This window comes from Eurosta solidaginis, chromosome 2 (assembly GCF_040869045.1).
Source record: "Eurosta solidaginis isolate ZX-2024a chromosome 2, ASM4086904v1, whole genome shotgun sequence".
Taxonomy (NCBI): domain Eukaryota; kingdom Metazoa; phylum Arthropoda; class Insecta; order Diptera; family Tephritidae; genus Eurosta; species Eurosta solidaginis.
Window position 1 is genome coordinate 266,191,665 of NC_090320.1, and position 22,090 is coordinate 266,213,754.

Sequence of the window (22,090 nt, forward strand, 5' to 3'; positions counted from 1 at the left end):
AGTGTTAGCATGGTTGACATAAAGATAGGATGGTTCCATGTGGAAGGAACGACCGAATGAATAATGCAAGCAGAGTTGATTAGGAGAACAGCCGAGGATTTGACCAGAAATCGCGTTATTGGTCTAAGCACTGGAACTACAATCTTAACGCTACCAAGCGCAGTCTCTTGCAGCACTTCTTTAAAACTTTAGCCATGGCAAAATAATATAGTACTTCTATAAGATTAAGACGTATGTGCATTCAATAAACTTATTTTGAACTCTTTAATCGACATATTATTTAATCATAATTATTTGTAAATAATAAAAATAATAACCTAAGTATATTATGTTTTAGCAAATATATAAGTACTGTTGTCCTTACTTGATGTATCACTCACACCTCAATTAGAACGATCCCAACGCTAAATTGTACCATCATCACAAACGCATATTAAAATAGGGCCATCATTAGAGAACGACGTCTGTCTTATAGCGCTCGTGCACTTTGGATGTACCAATGTGCTACATTTAGTCAAATTCGGGTCTGAATTATCCAACTCCCATACATACATATGTTTTACCCTGTTGGTTGCCGAGCGCCAGAACTTTTTGCCAAAAATTGAATGCAAAACGTACAAACCAAATTTCGAATTCCTTATAATCAAAATGATGTATAATCGTTGTGGTAGAGTCTTGAGGCTTTACATCCGCTTGTTCCAGCTTACCAGGCTTCCAACAGACAATTGAGTTTTCGCAAGAGTTTGATAGCACAAAATCACCAAACCATTGTACACAATCGACATAATTACGATGTATGTCACGTGTTGAAAAATCAGGAAAATGCGTTTTAATCGTAGGAAAGGGTGCATCATTTTTACTTGTATTAAATACACAACTATTCTCGAAAGCATCCTTAAAAGCTGGTTTATCTAAACGCCACAATTTCAATGAATGATCCATGCCACTGGACATAATACGGTCGCCACGTAAATCAAAATCAATAGAAAGCACTTCATCACGATGACCTTCAACACCACTAAATATGGCTACACATTAGAGCTGTAAAATGATTCAATCAATGCAGTTATAAATCATGATTGATTCATTTTACAAACATGATTGTTTGATTTCATATATATAAACCAAGTTTGAATGCGATTTCATTTTTTCCATTCAAAAATTCCGTTAGTGATTACATGACTGTAAAAAAAGCATTCAGATTGATTGTGAATGCATCGAGAGCACTCCCACTCATGATGATTGCAAAATTTGTTGACTGCAATCACTTTTTCATTCAGTTCCATTGAAATATCCGCTTTCAGGGTTGATACTTTCGTATTTTGATGGCTAACATACCTGTGATTGGTTTGAAGATGTCAAAATAGGTATAAGTAACCGGGCTGCCATATTTCATTTAAAACATTATGTTTGATTCTAAAAAGTTTTATTCGGGGACTTTTTCCCGAAATTATTGGAATTCAATTTTACATGCTTCAGTTCTGATTGAAATAAATAAAAAACACGAATAAATGAGTTAATACATTCATAAAACATAACTGGAATAAAATATTATTTCTAATAAAATAATTTCCAATTATAAATCCCAAATGTGGTTCTCGCATTCAATAGCGACGGTAACTCTGACTCAATGTTTTGACATTTTATATTGTATAACAGTATTTTGGTATTTTCTACAAAAATAAGCATAATTTTTTTAAAAGTTAAGTAGAAATCTATTGCCACATAAATACGGAATATAAACGACTTTGTTTCGTTTATTAACGTTAAGTATCGTAACGAAATGATATCGGTTCGTTGGTTAAGCATGCTTGGACAGTATACTTAACTTCAACCTTCATATTACTGCAACTGTTAATAAGGCTAGAGGTATTCTGGCATTTGAAAAGCCATGGTATAAAGGATTCAGCGACCCGTACGTTACTAAAGCTCTTTTTACAACATTAGTCAGGCCGATATTAGAATATGGTGCATTAATTTGGAAACCGAGTTACCAGGTTCATATTGATCGCCTAGAATCAGTCCAAAAACATTTCTTACTTTTCTCCTTAAGAGATTTCCTTACTAGTCGTAGGGAAATGTTTGGAATTGTATTTATGATTAAATAACTAAATGGTTCGGTCTCTAACTCATTCCTGTTCAGCGAAGTAAACAACTTTAATGTCCCTTCCCGGCCTTCAAGACTAAAATATTGTAGAACAAATTTTGAAATAAATGAGCCCCTCCGCTGTTTGTGTTAGAATTACAACTCCCACTCTAGCACATATGATGTTTCGAACTCGCTTTTTTATATTACAAAATCTGTTCTTTCCTCTCTTAATAGTAACTAAGTGTATTCATAACTGAATTAATTTTCTACTAATTCTATCCATTATATGTATATATATTAATTATTAATACGGCATTTATTTTACTTAGCTGATGAGGTTTCCTCTGTAGCTGAGCAGTTTTAGATTTCGACGGTTAACAAACCATTGCTTTTCAACGACTCGGCATGAACAGGATTAGCCTGGTTTCATTGGACGACTTGAGGGCAGTGCGCTGTCTCAACGTCCATAAAAAAAATATAAAAAAAAAACAAAAACTCTCCGTTCTGAACACTTTTTGGAAAATTTTTTTAAAATGCTCCATTTGCTTGATGGGGTCATTTAAAATGATAGTAATAAAATACTTGAATCCTTTAAGTCCTTTAATTGATGGTGCTAAAACGTAGATTAAGATCATGATTTTCTACTTTGGTTTATATCATGAAAACAACTTCTTAGTACTGAGAATACGTACGTATTTTCTGAAAAAAATATTGGGGAACCGGTTAAGCAGAATTAATGTGTACGGTGGGGGCCGTCAGTATGCAAAAAAATTGCTAAAGTAATACTGCGAGAGTGCTTAGACTTCAGTTGTTGAATTTAAGGGTGAAGTTTATGAAACAAACTTATAAAACCCTTTCCCCACTCTTGGTAGTGGACATGTTTGTATTCTTTTCTGGAATAAATTTTGCACGATTTTCGTTGCTCTCCCGAAAGTTTCCGTCCTCATTTAATAAAATATTGTCCGAAAAAGCATCATTTTGTACACATTTAGTGATCGTTACATTATTAAATAGTAACAATAAGAAAGAAAGGAAATCCCCATTAGATAGGCTTGCAGAAGCTTTGATAAACAGGCGCTCATTTATTACTGGTGCGCTTGGTGTATAAAATTATTTGAATACATTTTTTATTTTTATTTGACAATTGCCTAAACATGCATGCCAACGATGTAAAATCCAGCGAATTCACCTTTAATACAAATTCTAGCAATTTCGGGACTCCAAATTTCTTAAGAAACATGAAGTGCCGTCAGAAACCCGCTTTTTAAAGCTTACGTAATTCAATATTAATTTAGCATGCGTACATTCATATACATACGATTCGTATGACACGAATACATACAAACCTCTAGTAGTAATGCTTTTTTGAATGTAGGAATTCTTTTTGAAGTTTTTGAATGTTGCATAGTATTAAAAGCAGAACATACACATAAGTAGGATGTTATGAAATTTCTTTGATTTATCAGATCACAATAGATTAAATGGTTCTCAAGAAATTATGGTTTTATTATACAATGTATATATTCTTTTTCAAAATATGTGATTGTTCGTTTTTTTTTTTCCTGTTTTGGGAATTGAATCTTTCAATTCCAATAAATGGCAAGAGGGCCTTTAAATTGCCTCTTAAATCGCCAGGTGAACATACGTATAAGGGTAATATACTTGCAACATTTAGACGTGCATAAGCAGCTAACATATGTCGCAAAGTAAAAACCCGTAGCACAAATTTTCTCCTTGTAATTGCTAAATATATGGCTTGTTGCCATGTGCTTTTTCAAAATTTGCAATTCATCGTGAATTATATTTTTATGTATGTATCATAATTTCACTCCCATCCAGCAAGTGGTACCCCCATCATGCCCAAGCCAGTGGCTTCAGACATCCTCCCATTGTAATAGCAATGTTAATATAGTCAACATGTGTCATGTTAATTTGTTAAATAATTCAGCTTTTTGGGTAATTCCAAGTGGTGACTTGTTTTCTTTATGTAGATTATTAATATTTTAATCATAAAGTTGCACTTCCAATCGTAGAAATTTGTTTAATTGTAAAGTTGAAATCAGGTTAGACAAGGTATTGTAATGCTCTTGTTATAGTTGTTCTGCTATGCTTATTTGCTAATATTTACACTACAATGCGCTTGCTATAGTTATTATTTTATGCTTTTTTTGCCAGTAATTCCTTAAACTTATTTTTGTAAATTTATATTCGTCATATAAGGTATTATACTTTCATAAATTTATATTCATTCCAATAATTTCCATTTTACAGATTTATAACTCCGTTATATCATAAATTTCTGATAATTTTCGTATATTTTAATTTGTTGATATTTTTTTCAAATCTTCAAAATCACAATAGTTTCAATTTTTGTTTATTTTCAATTTAAGTTGGTATTTTTGTCCACTTTCTTTTGTTTAAATTTTCCAATCTCCAATATCACTTTATGGTTGTATGATTCAGTATTACATATATATATATATTTATGTAGAAGTCCCGTTTTTTGTTCCGTTGATCCACGGTGGCGTTATATATAATCCGGTAATTTGTATTTGTGTATTGAGTTAACTGTATATGTTCCGTTTGTCTTCGGAGACATTATGTATTATGTATCCTATTCCCACAAAGGTATGTATGAATATACATAAAACGATAGCTTTATGTATGTTTAATTTTACACATTTTGTAAATTTATTCTTTCTTTTAAACATTATAGTAATGTTAGAAATTCATTTTTTCAGAAATTTGCCCGATAGCACTTGTATGTTTTTTGTAACTGAGATGGTATAAAACGAAGGTTTTATACATGTAATATAACACTTCTCGTGAGTGGTTTATTTAATATTTGTTGAAAATGTAGCTTTTTATTTTTATTTAATATATTTGACGCGAAACACGTTTTACTTACGCATAAAGCTGTGAAATTCCTTGCGGTCTGAATTTGTGCTCAACCACATGTTATAAAGCCCAATTTTTCATATGGTTGAGCTGCAAGGAATTTCAGCGAACCGTTCACGACGAGATTGAAAACACCACTGATTGTTCGTTTGAATTGAAAATATTATGCAACGAAGTTTGAAGCCTATTTATTTATGAATTAATTTTAACCCTTATTGATGCATAAAAGGTTATCCCAAATAATATTGTGCACTTTCGTAGGTTAAGTTTTTGAAATCTAAAGAATATTTAATCCCGGTAATAATTACAATACACAAGATCCCGAAAATCCCGGGGTTCCGAAATTATAAAATATTGACATCCCTAATATAAGGTGAAGTTTTAGAATTTGTTGGCATATTCATTTACCCATTTGGCGGCACATGTTGCTATTATTCGGAAACTAGAAAAAATTATCTAAAACACTAGTTCTCGAGACCTCAGAAACCTGTACGGTGAGTACGTATTTTACTAATGACATGAAAAACCATTAAAAGTGCAACAAACTTTTTTATGAAAAAAAAGAGCACTTAAAACAAACAATGTAAATAAAGAATACCAAGATAAGTAAGATCCATGGTTCTTATCGAGCAGGTACAATTTAGAAATTTTGCAGGAAAGTAAATAGTTTACACCCAAAGCGTACTTAAATAGACTGCTCGATGTCACGCCGATTTTTACAGATTTTTATATAAATGTGCCATATCGTTAGCTTAATGTAAAAATGTGCTAAGTCACTTTTTTGAAAAATTTTATTTTAATGCAGTTTTAAAACTGAATTCAAAATACATCGATCACAAAAAAAAATATTTTCATTTTTACGTGCTGTGGGCAATGATGTGTAAATGTGCTAAGTCGTCAGCTGTTAAAAAGAATGTGCTTAGTCAATCTGTCAATAATATCAATCTGAATTACTAGTTTTTTGTTACATCCTGCAAACCAATTTGCAGATAGCCAACAGGGGAAATGTTCCTACATACATTGGTCCAACATCCAGCAATGTTCTGGATATTACATTGAGCTCCGAGCGTGATATATCAAGGTATGATTGGATGGTTCTCGATAGACCATCCTTCTCCGACCATGCGTATATAAGCTTCAGCATCCCACTAAAGAGGGTAGAGAAGGGAGGAACCTTTAGAAACCCTAGGGCAACGAATTGGACTAAATTCCAGAAACATGTAGAAACGAAACTGGGACAACCCAAAGAGGTTGCTAATGTAGAGGAACTGGAGGGTTCGAATGAATTCCTAACAAGGACGCTTATGACTGCGTATAACAAAGCTTGCCCTCTAAGAAGATTCAGAGGAAAAGCAAAGCCGCCATGGTGGAGCAATGAGCTGAGTCTTCTAAGAAGACAGGTAAAAGAAATGTTTAAACTCGCAAAGACCGCGGAAAGCGAAGCGTGTCGGGACGAGTACAGGGATCTACTGAGGATCTACAAGCGTGAAATTACCAGGGCGAAGAGAAACTCATGGAAAAGTTTCTGTACGGACATAGAGTGCTCCAGTGAAACAGCACGGTTGAAAAAAGTCCTAGCAATGGGAAACATAGTCCAGGGACTAATAAAGAAAGAGAACGGGGAATGGTCACGTGATAGTGAGGAATCCCTTGAGGTGCTTCTCGATACACATTTCCCATCGGGAGACGGTTTAGAAGAACCAGCAGACATCACTCACACTTCGATCACGGAGCTAGTGGTGCCGGGCTTGGCGACCGATACCAAGATCGAGTGGGCAGTGAAGACGTTTTCTAAGCTTAAATCGCCGGGCCCAGATGGTATATTCCCGGCCATGCTACAAGTCTCAAGTAGGGCGGTCGTGGAATGGCTCAAAATAATATTCGATGGGTGCATAAGACTGAATCATGTACCGCACTCTTGGAGAACTGCTCGTGTAGCTTTTCTACCAAAGGCGGGGAAGATCGGTCACGTGTATCCCAAAGATTATAGACCCATTAGCTTAACATCATTTCTGCTCAAAACCTTTGAGAGGCTGATAGATGTGTACATAAAGTCCAACGTGGATGAAAAGCTGCTCTCCACAACACAGCATGCGTACACCAAAGGCAAGTCGGTAGACACCGCATTGCATAGGGTGGTAATAAGCATAGAGAAATCCCTGGAATATAAGGGTATGCTCTAGGAGTCTTCTTGGACATTGCCGGGGCTTTCAATAATGTTGCAAAATGGGCGATTATGGATGGTCTTAATTACATTAAAGTACATCCTGCCTTAATCAGATGGATCGGCTGCATGTTAAATTGCAGAAAGATTACATCACAATGGGGATTGTACGAGGCCACGAAATCAGTGGACAGGGGCACGCCGCAGGGAGGGGTGCTATCACCTCTGCTGTGGACACTGGTCATCAACCAACTGCTCAGGCAATTCGATGAGGGACCCGTAAAACTTACGGCTTACGCAGATGACGTTGCAATTGTCATAAGTGGAAAATGCCTTCCAACGATTAGTTCTTTGATGGATCGGGCGCTTCGGGATATTCATACCTGGGCATCTAATGTCGGGCTGAAAGTCAATGCGGAGAAGACGGATATGGTCTTGTTTACAAAGAGGTACAAGGTCCCAAATTGGACCAGGCCTAAGTTAGGAGCGGTGACCTTACAGGAGAAACCTTGCACAAAATATCTAGGAATCATCCTAGACAGTAAGCTGTCATGGAAGCTCAACGTGGAGGAGAGGGTCAAGAAAGCCTCAACGGCACTCTATGCATGTAAAAGAATGCTGGGGTGTACGTGGTGCCTATCGCCCTCTCTTTCTCATTGGGTTTTTACAGCGATTGTAAGCCCTATTCTATACTATGGAGTTCTTGTTTGGTGGAAAGCCACACAAAAAACAACATACCTCAAAAAATTAGAGGGGGTATGCAGACTATCGATGCTTTGCATTACGGGAGCCCTGAAAACAACCCCGACGGCTGCACTGTATGCCATTCTGCACATTCCACCTGTAGACCTGGTAGCAAAGAACAAAGCGTTAACGACCGCAACCAGGCTCGATGCTTCGGGGCAGCTTGAGCGCCGACCATATGGCCATAGTAGTATAGCGTCCTCAGTCACAAGACGAACAGACTACATGATTCCCTACCTGCACTTTGAGGGAGATCTTAAGGCCACAATACAGGTGGACGGTTGGCGCAAAGGTGCGCAAATGGCGGACGAGGCGATACATGTGTACACCGATGGTTCCAAAATAGTGGAAGGAGTAGGGTCTGCGGATTACTGTAGCGTTTTCCAAGCGGAAATATTAGCCGTAACCAAAGCAGTAGAAACCCTGGAAGAGAATAGCTTAAGCTGCAACCGTGTTAACTTTTATATTGACAGTCAAGCAGCAATTAAGGCAATAATCTCGCATAGCACAGCATCTAAATGCGTGTTAGAGTGTAAGCAGTCTCTGGAGAGAATCGGGACAGGGAGAAGCATACATCTATATTGGGTCCCAGGGCATATGGGAATAGATGGGAATGAAAAAGCGGACGAATTAGCTAAAAAGGGCGCATCCCTTGAAGCTTGCTCCGTAGACGTCCCAATTAGATTGGGCGAGATTAAGCGAAGGCGAGAGGTGCACATGATCGACCAAGCAGAAAAGGCGTGGGTTCAAGCGCGGGGCTGTAAAGTGTCGAAGATTATGTGTAGGTCTTACAACCTTAGACTAACACAGTTGCTTCTATCATTAAAAAGAGAGGACTGTAGACTCATGACGGGTATTCTGACTGGACACTGCCTTCTGGCGTCACATGCCTTTAAATTAGGCTTGGTCAGTGATAGCAGGTGTAGGAAGTGCGGGTTGGAGGAGGAAACGATCGAGCACGTTCTGTGCTCGTGCCCTGCACTTGCCAGGCTAAGACTCCAGCTATTAGGAGTGATACAGCTGACAGATCTAGAAGCAGCAAGTGGCTTAAGTCCTAGGAAGCTTCTAGTATTTGCCAAGAGGACGGAGTTATTTTATAACATAGATCCTGGTTTTTGATAGGGTTTTTCAGTTTGGTCGTTAAAACAAACTTCTGGTAACACTACGGACTCAATCAGTCTATGTGAGGTCCTCATGGACCGGTCAGTTCAACCTACCAACCTACCTACTAGTCATTTCTTTGTGCGCGCATTTTATTTATTTATTTAATTCATTCAGTCTAAAAGTACATGCTTTGTTTTTGTTGTTGTTGTATTAACGATAAAGACACTCCCCGAAGGCTTCGGTAACAAAGCACTATTAACGTACTAGCCCGATCATCTGGGGAACGATTTATATGACCACATTAAACCTTCTAGGCCATCCCGCCCTCCCCACCCCCTAGTTCCATGGGGAACTTGGGGTCGCCAGTGCCTCGGCTGTCAATGAAACAAGGTTCGCCACGGTTAGGTGAGGTTGACAATTAGGTTGGAGAAGCCATATATTGCGCTGGCAACCCCTTGAGAGGGTTGCGAACACAACCCCTTGAAATTGGATTTACCCAATTGAGACATGCCTTTGGTGTATGATAAATGCTTTGCGCTGACTATAATCTACTTCAATTCTTACATGTCGATAACTACATGCTTTCTTACAGACTAGTTAAAAATAGAAAACAATTCAAGCTTAAACTTGTATAAGCTGTTATTAAAATTAATAACACTATTGAATCGATTTGCTAGATGTATAGTCCTAGTTATAGGTTCATTCATAGCATAATTCGTGTTATGAGTTATTTCGATAAATAATCTATTATGCCGAAGATCACGCAGTGGAATATATGGAATGAACAAATTAGATTAATCAGAGCAATTCGTGCTAAAGTTTATTACATTATAGGCAAGCATGAGTGAGATAAAAGTTCATCTGTCATGCAAAGCCTGTAGACCAAGCAATTTGTGCCCGCTGGCCAGTGAAGCATACGCAAAGCAATTTTTGTCAAAATTTTTTAAACTTTCTCAATTTTATAGGAGTTAGATTCATAGAAAGGATTCCATATTATTGAGCAATATTCAAGACCACTTCTGACCAAGGATATATAAAGTGCCTTCAACGCCATAGGGTCCTTAAAGTCACTGGTGTTACGTCTACTGAACCCAACCATTGCAACAAATTTTGAAACAATGAGGTCAATGTGACTAGAAAAAGAGAGTTTGGAGTCAAAAATTACACCCAAGTCTTTACTCTCTTTACAACGATTAAGAGATTTAGCATTTAGTTTGTAGATAAAGTATGTGGCAGTTGTCTTTATGGAATAAGACACAACACAGTATTTGTATGAATTTAAAAATAAATGATTGTCTGCGCACCATCCGGCAAAAGAGTCCTGATCAGAGCCGTTAGAAATAGTTTGACAAATAAATGGTATTTTTTTGTGAAATATATAGTTTTAGTGTTATATTTCAATCATTAAATGGAAGGAGTGATGGAGAAACATATTGAGTAAAAAGTGCTAAGTCAAGAGAAAAAATTAGTTTTGAGTGCGGAAATTGTGCTAAGTCATAAAATAGCTGCTGGGTTGGCATACATGATTTTTATTTATCTTTTTCAAAGCTTCCATACTCAAAAGCATTGCAATTAAGGTATCCTCATTCACAGTTTTGAAAAAAACAAGGTTATTTCAAAAGTTATTAATTTTTTTCGTCGCCTGTAAAATTCGTAAAAGTTGACAAACAAACTCACGAGTAGTTTATAGGAGATATTTATGCGTGCAAATACAATTTTTTTGTTTAAGTGTTTCTGAGTTTAACGATTGGTTATCATACCAATGAAACTACAATTTGAAGAAACCACGAAACAAGCACTGTTAACACAACAACAACAACCAAGAAACCAGCCAGCTTCTTTGTCATTAACAGTTTGTTTCCCTACTTTTTTCATAACTTTGCTTTTTTTTAAACTTTTATCAAATACATTTTTTGGTCTATACTTTTGTTTTTTAATTTTTATTTACTTTTTTATTATTAATTTTTTATAACTTTATTATTCCGTGAGTGGACTGTTTTTATTATTTTTTACAATTTCTTGTTATCTTAAATTATTTTTTAAATATTTAAAAAAAATTTTTAACTATCATTTTAATTATTTTTATTATTTTTTATGTATTATATTATTATATTTTTATAATATTTTTTAATTTTTTATTTTATAATATTTTTATATTATTTTTTTTTATATTCATTTTTAATAGTTTTCTACTATTTTATTATTATTATTGATTCTACTTTTATTGATTCTACTGTTTTATTTTTATTCTTATTATTTTCATATTATTTTTTATATTTTGTTTTATTTTTTTTTTATTTTTATACTCAGTTGAGCAGAGCTCACAGAGTATATTAACTTTGATTGGATAACGGTTGGTTGTACATGTATAAAGGAATCGAGATAGATATAGACTTCCATATATCAAAATCATCAGTATCGAAAAAAAAAATTGATTGAGCCATGTCCGTCCGTCCGTCCGTCTGTCCGTTAACACGATAACTTGAGTAAGTTTTGAGGTATCTTGATGAAATTTGGTATGTAGGTTCCTGGGCACTCATCTCAGATCGCTATTTAAAATGAACGATATCGGAATATAACCACGCCCACTTCCGATATCGAAAATTTCGAAAAACCGAAAAAATGCGATAATTCATTGCCAAAGGCGGATAAAGCGATGAAACTTGGCAGATGGGTTGACGTTATGACGCAGAATAGAAAATTAGTAAGATTTTGGACAATGGGCGTGGCACCACCCACTTTTACAAGAAGGTAATTTAAAAGTTCTGCAAGCTGTAATTTGGCAGTCGTGAAGATATCATGATGAAATTTGGCAGGAACGTTACTACTATTACTATATATGTGCTAAATAAAAAATGGCGTGGCTCCGCCCATTTTCATTTAGATTGTCTAAAATACTTTTAATGCCAAAAGTCGAACAAAAACTTACCAATCCTTCTTAAATTTGGTAGGGGCATAGATTCTATGACGGTAACTGTTTTCTGTGAAAATGGGCAAAATCGGTGGAAGCCACGCCCAGTTTTTATACACAGTCCACGGTCTGTCCTTCCGCTGGGCCGTTAACACGATAACTTGAGCAAAAACCGATATATCTTTACTAAACTTAGTCCACGTACTTATCTGAACTCACTTTATCTTGGTATAAAAAATGGCCGAAATCCGACTATAACCACGCCCACTTTATCGATATCGAAAATTACGAAAAATGAAAAAATGCCATAATTCTATACCAAATACGAAAAGAGGGATGAAACATGGTAATTGGATAGGTTTATTGACGCAAGATATAACTTTAGAAAAAACTTTGTAAAATGGGTGTGACATCTACCATACTAAGTAGAAGAAAATAAAAAAGTTCTACAAGGCGAAATCAACAGCCCTTGGAATCTTGGCAGGAATACTGTTCGTGGTATTGCATATATAAATAAATTAGCAGTACCCGACAGATGATTTTCTGGATCACCCTGGTCCACATTTTGATCAATATCGCGAAAACGCCTTCACATATACATCTAAGGGCCACTCGCTTTTAAAACCCTCATTAATACCTTTAATTTTATATCCATATCGCACAAACACATTCTAGAGTCACCCCTGGCCCACCCTAATGGCCATATCTCGAAAAGGCGTCCACCTATAGACCTAATGCCCACTCCCTCTTAAAATGCTCAGTAACACCTTTCGTTTGATACCCATATCGTACAAACATTCTACAGTCACCCCTGACCCACCCTAATGGCGATATCTCGAAAAGGCGTCCACCTATAGACCTAATGCCCACTCCCTCTTAAAATGCTTAGTAACACCTTTCATTTGACTCCCATATCGTACAAACACATTCTAGAGTCAGCCCTGGTCCACCTTTATGGCGATATCTCGAAACGGCGTCCATCTATGGAACTAAGGATCACTCCCTTTTAAAATACTCATTAACACCTTTCATTTGATACCCATATCGTACAAACATATTCTAAAGTCGCCCCTGGTCAACCTTTATGGCGATTTCTCGAAAAGGCGTTCACCTATAGCACTAAAGCCCATTCCCTTTTAAAATACTCATTACCACCTTTCATTTGATACCCATATCGTACAAACACATTCTAGAGTCACCCCTGGCCCACCTTAATGGCGATATCTCGAAAAGGCGTCCACCGTTAGACCTAAGGCCCACTCCCTCTGAAAATGCTCAGTAACACCTTTCATTTGATACCCATATCGTACAAAGAAATTCTAGAGTCAGCCCTGGTCCACCTTTATGGCTATATCCCTAAATGGCGCCCATCCATAGAACTATGGCCTACTATCTCTTAAAATACTCTTTATTACCTTCCATTTGATACACATGTCATACAACGCCGCAGGGAGGGGTGCTATCACCTCTGCTGTGGACACTGGTCATCAACCAACTGCTCAGGCAATTCGATGAGGGGCCCGTAAAACTTACGGCTTACGCAGATGACGTTGCAATTGTCATAAGTGGAAAATGCCTTCCAACGATTAGTTCTTTGATGGATCGGGCGCTTCGGGATATTCATACCTGGGCATCTAATGTCGGGCTGAAAGTCAATGCGGAGAAGACGGATATGGTCTTGTTTACAAAGAGGTACAAGGTCCCAAATTGGACCAGGCCTAAGTTAGGAGCGGTGACCTTACAGGAGAAACCTTGCACAAAATATCTAGGAATCATCCTAGACAGTAAGCTGTCATGGAAGCTCAACGTGGAGGAGAGGGTCAAGAAAGCCTCAACGGCACTCTATGCATGTAAAAGAATGCTGGGGTGTACGTGGGGCCTATCGCCCTCTCTTTCTCATTGGGTTTTTACAGCGATTGTAAGCCCTATTCTATACTATGGAGTTCTTGTTTGGTGGAAAGCCACACAAAAAACAACATACCTCAAAAAATTAGAGGGGGTATGCAGACTATCGATGCTTTGCATTACGGGAGCCCTGAAAACAACCCCGACGGCTGCACTGTATGCCATTCTGCACATTCCACCTGTAGACCTGGTAGCAAAGAACAAAGCGTTAACGACCGCAACCAGGCTCGATGCTTCGGGGCAGCTTGAGCGCCGACCATATGGCCATAGTAGTATAGCGTCCTCAGTCACAAGACGAACAGACTACATGATTCCCTACCTGCACTTTGAGGGAGATCTTAAGGCCACAATAGAGGTGGACGGTTGGCGCAAGGGTGCGCAAATGGCGGACGAGGCGATACATGTGTACACCGATGGTTCCAAAATAGTGGAAGGAGTAGGATCTGCGGTATACTGCGCTGATCCGGAATTAAGCAGATCCTACAGGCTGCCGGATTACTGTAGCGTTTTCCAAGCGAAAATATTAGCCGTAACCAAAGCAGTAGAAACCCTGGAAGAGAATAGCTTAAGCTGCAACCGTGTTAACTTTTATATTGACAGTCAAGCAGCAATTAAGGCAATAATCTCGCATAGCACAGCATCTAAATGCGTGTTAGAGTGTAAACAGTCTCTGGAGAGAATCGGGACAGGGAAAGCATACATCTATATTGGGTCCCAGGGCATATGGGAATAGATGGGAATGAAAAAGCGGACGAATTAGCTAAAAAGGGCGCATCCCTTGAAGCTTGCTCCGTAGACGTCCCAATTAGATTGGGCGAGATTAAGCGAAGGCGAGAGGTGCACATGATCGACCAAGCAGAAAAGGCGTGGGTTCAAGCGCGGGGCTGTAAAGTGTCGAAGATTATGTGTAGGTCTTACAACCTTAGACTAACACAGTTGCTTCTATCATTAAAAAGAGAGGACGGTAGACTCATGACGGGTATTCTGACTGGACACTGCCTTCTGGCGTCACATGCCTTTAAATTAGGCTTGGTCAGTGATAGCAGGTGTAGGAAGTGCGGGTTGGAGGAGGAAACGATCGAGCACGTTCTGTGCTCGTGCCCTGCACTTGCCAGGCTAAGACTCCAGCTATTAGGAGTGATACAGCTGACAGATCTAGAAGCAGCAAGTGGCTTAAGTCCTAGGAAGCTTCTAGTATTTGCCAAGAGGACGGAGTTATTTTATAACATAGGTCCTGGTTTTTGATAGGGTTTTTCAGTTTGGTCGTTAAAACAAACTTCTGGTAACACTACGGACTCAATCAGTCTATGTGAGGTCCTCATGGACCGGCCAGTTCAACCTACCAACCTACCTACTAGTCATTTCTTTGTGCGCGCATTTTATTTATTTATTTAATTCATTCAGTCTAAAAGTACATGCTTTGTTTTTGTTGTTGTTGTATTAACGATAAAGACACTCCCCGAAGGCTTCGGTAACAAAGCACTATTAAGGTACTAGCCCGATCATCTGGGGAACGATTTATATGACCACATTAAACCTTCTAGGCCATCCCGCCCTCCCCACCCCCTAGTTCCATGGGGAACTTGGGGTCGCCAGTGCCTCGGCTGTCAATGAAACAAGGTTCGCCACGGTTAGGTGAGGTTGACAATTAGGTTGGAGAAGCCATATATTGCGCTGGCAACCCCTTGAGAGGGTTGCGAACACAACCCCTTGAAATTGGATTTACCCAATTGAGACATGCCTTTGGTGTATGATTAATGCTTTGCGCTGACTATAATCTACTTCAATTCTTACATGTCGATAACTACATGCTTTCTTACAGACTAGTTAAAAATAGAAAACAATTCAAGCTTAAACTTGTATAAGCTGTTATTAAAATTAATAACACTATTGAATCGATTTGCTAGATGTATAGTCCTAGTTATAGGTTCATTCATAGCATAATTCGTGTTATGAGTTATTTCGATAAATAATCTATTATGCCGAAGATCACGCAGTGGAATATATGGAATGAACAAATTAGATAAATCAGAGCAATTCGTGCTAAAGTTTATTACATTATAGGCAAGCATGAGTGAGATAAAAGTTCCTCTGTCATGCAAAGCCTGAAGACCAAGCAATTTGTGCCCGCTGGCCAGTGAAGCATACGCAAAGCAATTTTTGTCAAAATTTTTTAAACTTTCTCAATTTTATAGGAGTTAGATTCATAGAAAGGATTCCATAATATTGAGCAATATTCAAGACCACTTCTGACCAAGGATATATAAAGTGCCTTCAACGCCATAGGGTCCTTAAAGTCACTGGTGTTACGTCTACTGAACCCAACCATTGCAACAAATTTTGAAACAATGAGGTCAATGTGACTAGAAAAAGAGAGTTTGGAGTCAAAAATTACACCCAAGTCTTTACTCTCTTTACAACGATTAAGAGATTTAGCATTTAGTTTGTAGATAAAGTATGTGGCAGTTGTCTTTATGGAATAAGACACAACACCGTATTTGTTTGAATTTAAAAATAAATGATTGTCTGCGCACCATCCGGCAAAAGAGTCCTGATCAGAGTCGTTAGAAATAGTTTGACAAATAAATGGTATTTTTTTGTGAAATATATAGTTTTAGTGTTATATTTCAATCATTAAATGGAAGGAGTGATGGAGAAACATATTGAGTAAAAAGTGCTAAGTCAAGAGAAAAAATTAGTTTTGAGTGCGGAAATTGTGCTAAGTCATAAAATAGCTGCTGGGTTGGCATACATGATTTTTATTTATCTTTTTCAAAGCTTCCATACTCAAAAGCATTGCAATTAAAGTATCCTCATTCACAGTTTTGAAAAAAGAAGGTTATTTCAAAAGTTATTAATTTTTTTCGTCGCTTGTAAAATTCGTAAAAGTTGACAAACAAACTCACGAGTAGTTTATAGGAGATATTTATGCGTGCAAATACAATTTTTTTGTTTAAGTGTTTCTGAGTTTAACGATTGGTTATCATACCAATGAAACTACAATTTGAAGAAACCACGAAACAAGCACTGTTAACACAACAACAACAACCAAGAAACCAGCCAGCTTCTTTGTCATTAACAGTTTGTTTCCCTACTTTTTTCATAACTTTGCTTTTTTTTAAACTTTTATCAAATAAATTTTTTGGTCTATACTTTTGTTTTTTAATTTTTATTTACTTTTTTATTATTAATTTTTTATAACTTTATTATTCCGTGAGTGGACTGTTTTTATTATTTTTTACAATTTTTTGTTATCTTAAATTATTTTTTAAATATTTAAAAAAAAATTTTAACTATCATTTTAATTATTTTTATTATTTTTTATGTATTATATTATTATATTTTTATAATATTTTTTAATTTTTTATTTTATAATATTTTTATATTATTTTTTTTTATATTCATTTTTAATAGTTTTCTACTATTTTATTATTATTATTGATTCTACTTTTATTGATTCTACTGTTTTATTTTTATTCTTATTATTTTCATATTATTTTTTATATTTTGTTTTATTTTTTTTTTATTTTTATACTCAGTTGAGCAGAGCTCACAGAGTATATTAACTTTGATTGGATAACGGTTGGTTGTACATGTATAAAGGAATCGAGATAGATATAGACTTCCATATATCAAAATCATCAGTATCGAAAAAAAAAATTGATTGAGCCATGTCCGTCCGTCCGTCCGTCTGTCCGTTAACACGATAACTTGAGTAAGTTTTGAGGTATCTTGATGAAATTTGGTATGTAGATTCCTGGGCACTCATCTCAGATCGCTATTTAAAATGAACGATATCGGAATATAACCACGCCCACTTCCGATATCGAAAATTTCGAAAAACCGAAAAAATGCGATAATTCATTGCCAAAGGCGGATAAAGCGATGAAACTTGGCAGATGGGTTGACGTTATGACGCAGAATAGAAAATTAGTAAGATTTTGGACAATGGGCGTGGCACCACCCACTTTTACAAGAAGGTAATTTAAAAGTTCTGCAAGCTGTAATTTGGCAGTCGTGAAGATATCACGATGAAATTTGGCAGGAACGTTACTACTATTACTATATATGTGCTAAATAAAAATTAGCAAAATCGGATGAAGAACACGCCCACTTTTAAAGAAACATTTTTTTTAAAGTCAAATTTTAACAAAAAATTTAATATCTTTACTGTATACAAGTAAATTAAGTCAAAATTCAACTCCAGTAATGATATGATGCAACAAAATACAAAAATAAAAGAAAATTTCAAAATGGGCGTGGCTCCGCCCATTTTCATTTAGATTGTCTAAAATACTTTTAATGCCAAAAGTCGAACAAAAATTTACCAATCCTTCTTAAATTTGGTAGGGGCATAGATTCTATGACGGTAACTGTTTTCTGTGAAAATGGGCAAAATCGGTGGAAGCCACGCCCAGTTTTTATACACAGTCGACGGTCTGTCCTTCCGCTGGGCCGTTAACACGATAACTTGAGCAAAAACCGATATATCTTTACTAAACTTAGTCCACGTACTTATCTGAACTCACTTTATCTTGGTATAAAAAATGGCCGAAATCCGACTATAACCACGCCCACTTTATCGATATCGAAAATTACGAAAAATGAAAAAATGCCATAATTCTATACCAAATACGAAAAAAGGGATGAAACATGGTAATTGGATAGGTTTATTGACGCAAGATATAACTTTAGAAAAAACTTTGTAAAATGGGTGTGACATCTACCATACTAAGTAGAAGAAAATAGAAAAGTTCTACAAGGCGAAATCAACAGCCCTTGGAATCTTGGCAGGAGTACTGTTCGTGGTATTGCATATATAAATAAATTAGCAGTACCCGACAGATGATTTTCTGGATCACCCTGGTCCACATTTTGATCAATATCGCGAAAACGCCTTCACATATACATCTAAGGGCCACTCGCTTTTAAAACCCTCATTAATACCTTTAATTTTATATCCATATCGCACAAACACATTCTAGAGTCACCCCTGGCCCACCCTAATGGCCATATCTCGAAAAGGCGTCCACCTATAGACCTAATGCCCACTCCCTCTTAAAATGCTCAGTAACACCTTTCGTTTGATACCCATATCGTACAAACATTCTACAGTCACCCCTGACTCACCCTAATGGCGATATCTCGAAAAGGCGTCCACCTATAGACCTAATGCCCACTCCCTCTTAAAATGCTCAGTAACACCTTTCATTTGACTCCCATATCGTACAAACACATTCTAGAGTCAGCCCTGGTCCACCTTTATGGCGATATCTCGAAACGGCGTCCATCTATGGAACTAAGGATCACTCCCTTTTAAAATACTCATTAACACCTTTCATTTGATACCCATATCGTACAAACATATTCTAAAGTCGCCCCTGGTCAACCTTTATGGCGATTTCTCGAAAAGGCGTTCACCTATAGCACTAAAGCCCATTCCCTTTTAAAATACTCATTACCACCTTTCATTTGATACCCATATCGTACAAACACATTCTAGAGTCACCCCTGGCCCACCTTAATGGCGATATCTCGAAAAGGCGTCCACCGTTAGACCTAAGGCCCACTCCCTCTGAAAATGCTCAGTAACACCTTTCATTTGATACCCATATCGTACAAAGAAATTCTAGAGTCAGCCCTGGTCCACCTTTATGGCTATATCCCTAAATGGCGCCCATCCATAGAACTATGGCCTACTATCTCTTAAAATACTCTTTATTACCTTCCATTTGATACACATGTCATACAACGCCGCAGGGAGGGGTGCTATCACCTCTGCTGTGGACACTGGTCATCAACCAACTGCTCAGGCAATTCGATGAGGGGCCCGTAAAACTTACGGCTTACGCAGATGACGTTGCAATTGTCATAAGTGGAAAATGCCTTCCAACGATTAGTTCTTTGATGGATCGGGCGCTTCGGGATATTCATACCTGGGCATCTAATGTCGGGCTGAAAGTCAATGCGGAGAAGACGGATATGGTCTTGTTTACAAAGAGGTACAAGGTCTCAAATTGGACCAGGCCTAAGTTAGGAGCGGTGACCTTACAGGAGAAACCTTGCACAAAATATCTAGGAATCATCCTAGACAGTAAGCTGTCATGGAAGCTCAACGTGGAGGAGAGGGTCAAGAAAGCCTCAACGGCACTCTATGCATGTAAAAGAATGCTGGGGTGTACGTGTGGCCTATCGCCCTCTCTTTCTCATTGGGTTTTTACAGCGATTGTAAGCCCTATTCTATACTATGGAGTTCTTGTTTGGTGGAAAGCCACACAAAAAACAACATACCTCAAAAAATTAGAGGGGGTATGCAGACTATCGATGCTTTGCATTACGGGAGCCCTGAAAACAACCCCGACGGCTGCACTGTATGCCATTCTGCACATTCCACCTGTAGACCTGGTAGCAAAGAACAAAGCGTTAACGACCGCAACCAGGCTCGATGCTTCGGGGCAGCTTGAGCGCCGACCATATGGCCATAGTAGTATAGCGTCCTCAGTCACAAGACGAACAGACTACATGATTCCCTACCTGCACTTTGAGGGAGATCTTAAGGCCACAATAGAGGTGGACGGTTGGCGCAAGGGTGCGCAAATGGCGGACGAGGCGATACATGTGTACACCGATGGTTCCAAAATAGTGGAAGGAGTAGGGTCTGCGGTATACTGCGCTGATCCGGAATTAAGCAGATCCTACAGGCTGCCGGATTACTGTAGCGTTTTCCAAGCGGAAATATTAGCCGTAACCAAAGCAGTAGAAACCCTGGAAGAGAATAGCTTAAGCTGCAACCGTGTTAACTTTTATATTGACAGTCAAGCAGCAATTAAGGCAATAATCTCGCATAGCACAGCATCTAAATGCGTGTTAGAGTGTAAGCAGTCTCTGGAGAGAATCGGGACAGGGAAAGCATACATCTATATTGGGTCCCAGGGCATATGGGAATAGATGGGAATGAAAAAGCGGACGAATTAGCTAAAAAGGGCGCATCCCTTGAAGCTTGCTCCGTAGACGTCCCAATTAGATTGGGCGAGATTAAGCGAAGGCGAGAGGTGCACATGATCGACCAAGCAGAAAAGGCGTGGGTTCAAGCGCGGGGCTGTAAAGTGTCGAAGATTATGTGTAGGTCTTACAACCTTAGACTAACACAGTTGCTTCTATCATTAAAAAGAGAGGACGGTAGACTCATGACGGGTATTCTGACTGGACACTGCCTTCTGGCGTCACATGCCTTTAAATTAGGCTTGGTCAGTGATAGCAGGTGTAGGAAGTGCGGGTTGGAGGAGGAAACGATCGAGCACGTTCTGTGCTCGTGCCCTGCACTTGCCAGGCTAAGACTCCAGCTATTAGGAGTGATACAGCTGACAGATCTAGAAGCAGCAAGTGGCTTAAGTCCTAGGAAGCTTCTAGTATTTGCCAAGAGGACGGAGTTATTTTATAACATAGGTCCTGGTTTTTGATAGGGTTTTTCAGTTTGGTCGTTAAAACAAACTTCTGGTAACACTACGGACTCAATCAGTCTATGTGAGGTCCTCATGGACCGGCCAGTTCAACCTACCAACCTACCTACTAGTCATTTCTTTGTGCGCGCATTTTATTTATTTATTTAATTCATTCAGTCTAAAAGTACATGCTTTGTTTTTGTTGTTGTTGTATTAACGATAAAGACACTCCCCGAAGGCTTCGGTAACAAAGCACTATTAAGGTACTAGCCCGATCATCTGGGGAACGATTTATATGACCACATTAAACCTTCTAGGCCATCCCGCCCTCCCCACCCCCTAGTTCCATGGGGAACTTGGGGTCGCCAGTGCCTCGGCTGTCAATGAAACAAGGTTCGCCACGGTTAGGTGAGGTTGACAATTAGGTTGGAGAAGCCATATATTGCGCTGGCAACCCCTTGAGAGGGTTGCGAACACAACCCCTTGAAATTGGATTTACCCAATTGAGACATGCCTTTGGTGTATGATTAATGCTTTGCGCTGACTATAATCTACTTCAATTCTTACATGTCGATAACTACATGCTTTCTTACAGACTAGTTAAAAATAGAAAACAATTCAAGCTTAAACTTGTATAAGCTGTTATTAAAATTAATAACACTATTGAATCGATTTGCTAGATGTATAGTCCTAGTTATAGGTTCATTCATAGCATAATTCGTGTTATGAGTTATTTCGATAAATAATCTATTATGCCGAAGATCACGCAGTGGAATATATGGAATGAACAAATTAGATAAATCAGAGCAATTCGTGCTAAAGTTTATTACATT

At 37.9% G+C, this 22,090-nt stretch overlaps 1 pseudogene; it reads right to left on the reverse strand.

Annotated features, from left to right (window-relative positions):
* Positions 1-383: 383 nt before the first annotated feature.
* Positions 384-22,090, reverse strand: part of LOC137241857 (polycomb protein esc-like) — a 41,063-nt pseudogene continuing 19,356 nt past the window's right edge.